We start from the raw sequence: 9649 nt of genomic DNA, 5'->3' as shown, positions 1-9649 counted from the left end.
CTAATTACCTCTGACTGCTGACTTACAGATAAGGCGCTAAGCCAGTACACTGAGGTGTGAATAATTGCCTGAGATACATGTGAGTGCAGTTCTCTTCCTTAAAACAAACACAAAAGTGTAAGACTTGTAAATTTAAGAGCTATTGGCACATTACTTTGTTTGCTTTGCTCACGGAGACAGAGAGCCTGCTGAAAGTATCATTCCAGCTAGGAAAAAAAGTGATTACTTCAGAAGTTCAAATGTGGGGTTGAATGTTGCACTTGCGTGGCTGAAAGGTCCCCGGAATGAAAGGAACACACAGCTCATCGTAAAGCCTGAATTGTGGCTCGGTGCGTTTATAATTGTACCAGGCGTGCTAATGGCCCTGAAGCAGACATTAAGTGCCTGAGAAAGCACCCGTGCCTTCTGCAGAAAAACATAAACAGATACTAAAAGCAAGGGCGCTAATAGGTTTAAAAATAATGCCCTGCAGACCTCCACCAGCTGAGTAATATTTATATAGATGCCTGCCAGACACAAAAGCACCCAGAGGAGTACTTACTGTCACCTCCTCCTAGCCACCACTTTGGTCTTTGGCTCTCTGAGACGGAGCAGAGAGGAAACAATGCACTTGGCCTCTCAGAAGTCCACAGAGATCACTGTTGACCAAAGGGATCCACTTTTTGCTCTTCTCACCCTCTGTTCTGCCTTGAGAGGCTAAGCTTGACTTGGCCACCCTCGCCTCAGAGGAACTGGGACACCAAGCTCTGAACTAGGCCCTGCAGTTGTATCCGTATTTTTGGATCTCAGCAGCAGAGGGCTACTGTGATCGAGTACCCCAGTTCTCAGATGGAGCCATTCCTGACTCATGTTTGTTTTCCACAAGGGCAATAAACAGAAGGGAAGCACTGTAGCAACCCAACCTTTCTGACTAAATAAGCACTACATTTCCCAACAGCTAAGATGTACCAGCATATAAGATGCAGATCCTCTCCACCATTAACCATCTTCCTCCTCTTTCTCAGGTTGTTGCAAAGCAACATCTCAGGGTAAGAGATGCTCTGAATTGCTGACCCCTTTTTTCCTTCCTTCTGCTTCTGCAGAGACAGCGTTGGCCATGGAGGGGGCAGGACGGAGAGCCCAGAGTGGCAATAGCTGGCTGCTGTGCTCTGGTGGCGTCCCCATGGCTCTTGGAGTGGCCTTCTGCCTCCGTCACTTCCAGTGCTGGGAGCTGTGGCAACATGGGGACAGCACACTGGTGGTCTCTGTATCCTTTCTTCTCCACCTCCCTGGATTTTTATGTGTCCCAGGCTGTCACCACCCCCCTGTGCAGTGGGCATCCGACTTCAGGTGCAGCCGCTGAGATACCATGGCTACGTACACCAGCGATGTGGTTGATAAATCATGGCTGCATAATGTCTTAAAGGACTGGCCTTCACTAGCCTCATCACTGCTGTTCTGTTCCCCAGCAAAGCATGTGTTCTTAGCGACTTCTGGCATTTTCACCACCTGGTATTTTGTCCTCTGAAAACTGGGCTCTCCCCACCTATCCCAGGAACAGGTTGACGGCTGGGTCACCTCGGTACAACTGCTTGCAGCACTTCCCTCCTCTGACATTTCTATTCCCTCTCAACCACGCTGGATCATTAAGGGGCCTGTTACATAGATCATTAATTATTATTTATGCAGAAACTCAATTGAACACTTTGAACTTGAAAAATTATGTTCCTAGCTGAAAAGTTTTCTTTTTCAGGTTCCTGACACACTTGTCAGTAAGTTGAGCAGACTCACGTCACTTCCTTGCTGGACGTCCATTTGTGCCCTCCAGCTCAGTCCTCACCACCACTGTAAGCCTCTTCTTAGGAAGAAATGTCAAAGAATAATAAAAGCTAATTATTGGAATTGTGGAAAAATTATATAAGATAAGCTTCCCTTTTTAATGATATAAACCTTCATTATCACATGCAGCTGTGCTTTCCTCAGGCATTTTCTAGCAGTGACTCTTTTAGGCACCAAAGAAGAAAGCTCCAAAGCACTGTGATTGAAACTGTGCCAAACCTTATTGACAAGGAAGCATCAAGGCTTTGGAGGGATATGGAAGAGAAGCCAGTAGAGAAAGAGCTACATTATGTATAAAAATACACTATAGAAAATACCCAAAGGGAAAAAGTAACTAGACTTGAACAAGTGTGACAAAGACACTTCAGCCTCAGTGCTTATATTTCTGTTGAAATCTGGTGTGGAGAACTGATCAGGAGGCTGAAATCAATGAAAGACAACAATTCACAGGTTTCACACAGTGATGAGCCTCTGTGAATCACTTGGATGGATGGGAAAGGTGTGGCTGCTCACTTTCTGTTAGAAATTAGTAAGAACTGGGTTTTCAGACTCCCTAAGGGACTTACAGAAATGAATGCTAAATTCACTGTCATAAAAACTCAATCTGGAACTGCATAAAGTTAACAGATGCATGGAAACAAAGTAATTGTCAGCAAATGGGAAATTTTAGCCTGGAAATCTGTACCTACAAAAGCAGGCAGACAGCAGGCAGGTAAAGGAAAAACTTGGAGGTCCAAATGTACTCAATACACTGACACAAAAACAAAAACAAACAAACAAAAAAAACACTGCAAAACAAAAATAAACCATTCTGTGTCTGACAACTGCATTTCTACAATCAAACCTCGAGCCCTTCTCACATAGTTCAAATTCTTGAGCGATCTTACAAGTGCTTAAGTTTGGGGCAGTCGCATGTGTCTGTGCTTTGGCTAGAAGCTCCTAATGTTTCAGGTGCCTAGTTCCTATAAGGAGCTTACTCAGTTATGATTATCTGAAAAACAAGGTGAAGGTGTTCATTCGTATTCACAGTGCAGTTTAATCCTTACCAGAAGAACACTCCCAGCATCCCAAAACAGTGCATAAAATGGTAATTGCCTGGTCATGATTTTTGAGACACTAAAGAAAATAAATGGCTGAAATTCTAGCAAAGTTACAAATGCCACCATTTTAACTTGCAATAATATAGAGAGTAATTGCTACCCAGGAAGATTCATCTGCTTAATAAAACTTAAATGCCACTGTAATCTGCTTGAATCCTGTCTTCCCTATCTATGATCTTTTCAGTGCCCTAGAAGTGAACCCTTGTAAGGAGACCCTAAGGAATGTTTGAATTGAACCTCTATGACATCTGCAGGCTGAGACAGCTGAACTCCTCACCACAGCTTTTCCAGCCTCAGTTTCCAATGCCGCACTCTGAGTCTTGGGGGAGTCAGCCCTCCCTGCCCCTTCATACTTCCTCATGCAATCTTTGTGGACAAATTTGGGCTGCCGAGCAGAGTAGCATCTGCTCATCTCTTCAGTTATCAAAGTTCATTTGAATGAATTTAAAATTATTTAAATTCTTCACCCCCAAATTTATCCAAGTTAGATCCAACACTGCTTTTCTAAATCTTCTTTGCAAAAATTGTCCCCATGGAATGGGCTGGAGTCTTTCTGTTTCCCACATACTTTTCCCAGCCACAGCATTACCTTTATCAGCTGAGCCTTCAGGATAGCTACAGGGGCCTATCAGTGAAAATCCCTCAGACTCACAGCAGAGTCCTGATGGGGTTCCCAGCTTATCACATGGGCAGACTGAGCCACCCTTTAAGTTCCTCTGGCTCTTCTTCCGTGGGACACCCCACAGCAAAGAGGAGCTGTTCTGCAACTTCAGCTGGCCCACTGTAGTTCAGTGACAGTGTAAAATGAAGTGTCCCAAGACGCTGTTTTTAAGTGGGAAAAAGCTGCTGGAAGCCACATTCAAATCTCCTTTCCTGTTCTTGTTAGTGCCCATATTGTAAAGTCCCAAACAATTGTTCTTGAAATGCTGTTTGCAAAAATAGCATTTGGATAGTTTGCACGCTACATTTCCATCTGGAACAGATCTTTTTTTCAACAGTTTGAAACACATGGATATTTAATGGAACCAACTGTCATGGCTTGAATAATGGCATCATTGAATAGAGAGCAAAGCTCACTAAGTGATTAATCCCAAAGAGCACTGAGCCCTCCAGGTCCAATTCTGCAAAGCTGTTAAGCATGGATGTACGTTGTTTTAAGCAAGCTGCTATTGCAGCACCTTGCAAGATTTATTGTTAGTACTCCAAAGGCACATATCGATTACTGGAATGTGCAGAACTGAAACAGTCAGAAAGTGTATCTAGAGTATTACATCTGGAGCAGTGTATTTCAGTTCACTGTTCCATCCACTTTACCAATACAATCTCGCTCCTGTTGTACCTGTTCATCAGTATTCCATGCACAGCTATCCTGTCTTGTTTTTCAGTCAAAACCTGTTAAAACATCTCAGAATTTAATTGATTCTAAGATCACACTGAAGTCCATTGAGCTCCACAACCACATCCTTGGGAAACATTTGATAAGCCATCTGCGTGTACAAACACAGTATCTGCTTTTCTTTATCAGGCACAACAAAACACAGTTCAACAGTCTCCAAGTCTACATCCAAATATAATGAATGACTGGACGTAGATGCAACTTTTGCCTGATTGACCAGACCGAATTCATCAGTAGCTGAACTCTGAGAAAGTCGATAGAGTTCTGTGACTACAGACTGCAGGGGTCTCTGCAGTAGCAAAAGACTTTTCATGCTTTATCTACTCTAACAACTAAAAGCAATGCATCATATAGCTCTCTGGACTTATAAGCTTTTCAGATTTAAAACAATTTCTGTGGTATTTGGTACTGTAGTTTCTAGCTAGCATTATTTAAAGTTTAAAAAATGACACTAAAAGAACAAAATGCATGTATTTATTTCGACTTGTTCCTTTTATAAAAGTCCCATGATTTCTTCCACAGTGCACAGTGCACTCCTGGATTTGGCAGTACATATAACCTGACAAATTCTGTGACTGACAGCGAGGCCGTAACATGGCTGTTCCCATATGATTTAATCACAGTCATGCTAATGAGATAATATAGTACCAAACTGCATTTTACGTCTGTTCCTTCCTTGCAAACAAACAATACAGCAGCGTCACGCTGGAATCATCCCAAACTGTGCAATGTGGCTATCTCGAGATGAGAGGTGGCTTTGAGCAATCACTGTCAAATACTACAAGGCTGGGGTTTTATGAAAGGCTGCTGGAAGCCAGCTCTGGCCAGGGCTATACCCTTCTTAAGGGGCCAAACCCAGGTACCTCAGGCATAAAATCAACTTGGGGGCCCCTTTTCCACGGAATATGAAGCCTGCATCTCCTTTCCTCCAATTATCACACTGGTGCTGCCTCACAGAAACAACAGAAGTAGGCACAGTTGTTGGTTTCTTTCTAGTTCTTAAGGTACGTACAACCCTTTGTCACTGTGCTCGAGCACAAATAGGCGGCCAGGTCCTCGGCATGCTGACAGCATACTGGTCTTCCACCCTGAAACTCCGCCCGCTGGCAGCCATTTTGTCCCCACGTGCAGCTCTCAGGGCCTACAAAATGGCGCCTTGCCTGGGGCACACAAAGTGGTGCCCTGGGTACACAGGTCACAGGCTGTGAATTTCCCTCCTCTTTTCTGTCTGTTTGCGGTGCTGAGCTCGCAGATCAGACTGGTCTGCAGATTAGCAGCCTGTACAGACAGCCTGTCTCTAATAATTTCCTTCTCTCTGAACTACTGAACTCTTCACTGCTTTGTCAACTGCTGCCTCCTGTCTACCCTCACCCTCTTCAGTTCAGACACTGAATCTCAATTTACACTTAAAATATCATTATCATTGGCATGATTCTATTAATATACAGTAACAATACACAGATAACTGCAAATTGTGTTTCCAGGTTATGCTTTAAATATTTGTTCTGTTTTAATCACTACATTTCTTATTCTGTTCCAAGCAGGTGAGCACTACCATCATGAGTGCTGCATTGATTCTTTCACCACCCCAAATCCGTATCTACCATCTTCTCTGAGACATGGTATGGAGTAGTGATGACAAACAAGCATGTTCCTGGCACCTGCAGCTTCATTGGGAAAGAAACAAATAATTGGCAAAATACTGATGAGACCGTGCCACCACCTCAGCAACTTCAGCAAGGAATATGCAGACTGACAACAAGATGGCAACCAAAGAAGAAGCCCACGCTTTGTGTGAGATAGGCTGGAGGGGACTGAAGCTTCATTTACAGAATTAAGGGCCTTCTGGCTTCCCATTCCCTGCTTCATGAAATGTAGTTAAGTTTGGATCATAAGAACTACAAAAACTCTGTCTTTCAAAAGAGTTGTTTCCAGGGTGAACAACCAAACTGGCCCTTAAAGGGAAGGATGAGCACATCTGCAGCCTGCAGGCTGTTCAGACTTGAGGCCAAAGCAACCTGTTTTCGTAGACTGGCATTCTGACCTGCACAAATCCTCATCTTGTCTGCTAGTACAAGAAGCTATAAGATGGGATTAAAAACCACTCTGCTTTTCCTAAAAATGTTTGCCTCATCATTGTTCTGCTCTTCAATTCTAGACATCCAGCGTTGGAAGGCTGGCAGTCTTCAGCTGGGTATTACTCTTTGTCTTGTGCTTTGGCAAACTTAATCTGTGTCATATTTGAGGCATGCATATGTGTATTCAAAGAAGTGCGGAATACAGTCAGTATCAACTGAGATTTTGGGTTCTGAGTTTTTCTTAGCAGATTCATGTATACCTTGACATGCCTCTGAAGTGGTCAGACAGTTGGATTCAGTCTTTGTAGGTCTTCCAACTGAACTATTCATGCCTCTGTGTGCTACAGGGGCAGCAGCACCTACACCAGTTACAGCCTTCTGCTCTCCATGGTCAACACACAACCAAGCCACACTATGCCAGACAGCCTAACAAGCATCTCCCCTGCCAGGATTACAGGCATCCATGCCATTAGGTTTTCCTCGAGAGAGGTGCTGGCTACTCATCTTCCCAGGCATTATGTGCAGCCCACAAATCACTTTGTCAGTGAAGCTCTTCTCAACAGAGCTGGTCAGTCACCCAGGCAAAAGCTGGTTGCTTTTTTCAGGTTGGCAAGGACTGGGAGGAGTATGTTGGTGTCCAGAGGACCAGCTGTTTGCCAGCAGTGTCCAGAAAAGCTCATGCCCGCTTATTCCAAACTCTGAATTTGATGATAAAATTCCTGGCCTGATGTATGTGAGGTATCTGGTGGCCCTCCATGTATAAACTGCAAATCTAAATGGCAACTAACCTTGAGGAGGCAATACAAAAACTTGCTCACATGTCATGTACAATTAAAATTTTAAATGGACAAGGTATAAATCTGACCTCACTTGAAAGGGAAAGTAGCAAAATGCATTTTTCCTAAGTTCACCATGTTTGTCTTTCCAGCTTTTAGCTACTAGTCTGATTTTTTTCCCAAGTGTTGCATGTTTGCACTTGTACTTGGAGAGCTGGCCAAGGTCCAATACCCATTAAATCCATTGCGGGCCTTCATTTACTTCCAAGTCCAGATCTCTCAACAACTGTTTAAATGTGACTAATTCAAACTCCATCACAATAAATTGTTTGAGCTATATAACTGTATGTATGGGAAACAGCTAATTATCTGCAATAAAGAATGTTTTAAATTTTGCAAGTGTTCTTTTTTTTTTCTTTTTTTTTTTTTTTTTCCATAGCAATGAAACATACTGGAGTCCCTATAACCCATTCTTCAGAATTATTTCACGAAGACAAAATCAATTATTCAATGCATTATTTGGCAAGTACTTGTTCTATTGCAGACAATATACAGCAGTCTAGTTACTATAGCTCATGTTAAGACATACTAAATCTAGTCTCTAAACAGAGATTTATAACCTTCTTCCTTTGCAAATATTCATAGAATAATCTGTATATTTCTTCACTGTTGCCCATCTTGGTATTGAAACTTTCTCATGGTTGCTCAGGAAAAGGAAATATGAGCAGCACATTAAAACAGTTCTGGAAGATGTATTAGGAATCTGGACCATAATTTGAGGGAAAGGTTTTTAGTTACCAAATAGGAAAATCATTGATTTTATAAAATGACTTAAACGAGTAACACTCACCTCTTTTTTTTTTTTAATCCAGTTTAAATCGTTCAAATATCAGCCAAACAACAGTTAGACACTAATTATTTGTATCTTTGACACAAGAAGTCATACAGGGCTATAATGTCTAAAGATTTACATTTTCATCTAAAGATGTACATTGTTTTAAGTACATTGACAATGATTTTAGTATTTTCATCTACAAAATATGCTTACTTTTAATACATCTGCAGGTGAGACACAGTGGTCAGCAATCCTATTATAAAAATAGTTATTCCTCCACTGATGAATCTGGAGGGCAGAGATAGCAAAGGAAACGTAGCCCGTATCCCAAAGAACCTAACTGGCAAAGATGAATCAGAGCTCAAGAATTCCTGTTTTCTAAATTCTTCAGGTCTATACTATACTTAACTGCTACCAGTGAGCTTTTTTTTGTTTTGTTTTACAGTCTGCTATACATTCAACTCCCACATACACCTGAGTAGTGAAATACAGGCTCAGTTTCTAGAGCAACCAAAAAGAAGAGGAATTAATCATCAGAAAAGATAGGCTCGTTATAATCTGACTAATGTGGATTTGCAAACAATGTATAGATCCATAGTTTCACCTCACCTTCTTAATTTATTTCTATGGAACGAAATCTGGTATAACAAGAATTTGTCCTCTTGAGAGGTGTCAGTTTCCATCTATAATGTATGAAGTAGTACAAGCAGGTTGCTGTATCAAGAGCTAGAAGAAACATCCAGGCTCAGTAACTAGTGCTGCAGACAGCATCTATCTTTAGTATTTTCATGCTTTTAAGATGATTAAATACCTTCTGCACCACTACAAAATGGCTAGACTTCTATTTGTTATTTCACCTAGTCAATACTTAAACAAAAGATAACATTTCATCTTGAAGCCAGCTCTTGATCAGCTTGAGAAACGTGATGTTACAGCATCAAAATTCTTTAGAATTCAGCTTAGTGATGTAGGGACAGGGCACAGGGGCTTTGCTCTCCCCAGGAAAATCTTTTACGTTGCAGTAAGAGGACTGTACATAATCCAAACAGCAGAATAAACACACTGAGTAAATGAAGTACTGTGTTGGTGTGAAACAGGCCTGAGTCACCTGTATGCTTTCCAGTGAGTTCATGAAGAATCCCATGTGGGCATATGTGAGTCGAATTTGTGCCACAATGCTGAGGGAACAGCTCTGATAATGATTTCAGCATAAACAGAAACATATGGAGTTCAAAGAAAGCGTTCACACAAGCCAGACTGAACAAAAAGTCCATCGTTTACTGGGGACTTAATCTGCCAAGAGATATTGCATGGAAAGCATAAGGATGGATGTAGCGAACTGAAGCTTTAACAATGGGTATTAATGAACATCATCATTGATGGTAATTCTTTTTATCTACTAGGGACGGGGCTGTGTTTACACACAGACCAAGCAACTACTTGTGGTTCCTCATTGTATAAAGCTCCATCATGGATGGTTGCTCTGTGTTGCAAATGCTCCTTTTGTTTTTGCCTTTCTTCTCCATCATCTTTGAGCTCAGCAGTCAACTGGGCCTGATATTTCAGGGATCCAGTTATCTTTCATTTGCCATCCACCTTGGGGATGGAGCATGTGATACAGGCTTGAGAAGATTGGGCTCTGGATG

Source organism: Anser cygnoides, chromosome 4 (genome assembly GCF_040182565.1).
Source record: "Anser cygnoides isolate HZ-2024a breed goose chromosome 4, Taihu_goose_T2T_genome, whole genome shotgun sequence".
Taxonomy (NCBI): domain Eukaryota; kingdom Metazoa; phylum Chordata; class Aves; order Anseriformes; family Anatidae; genus Anser; species Anser cygnoides.
Note: the sequence above shows the minus strand (reverse complement) of the source record.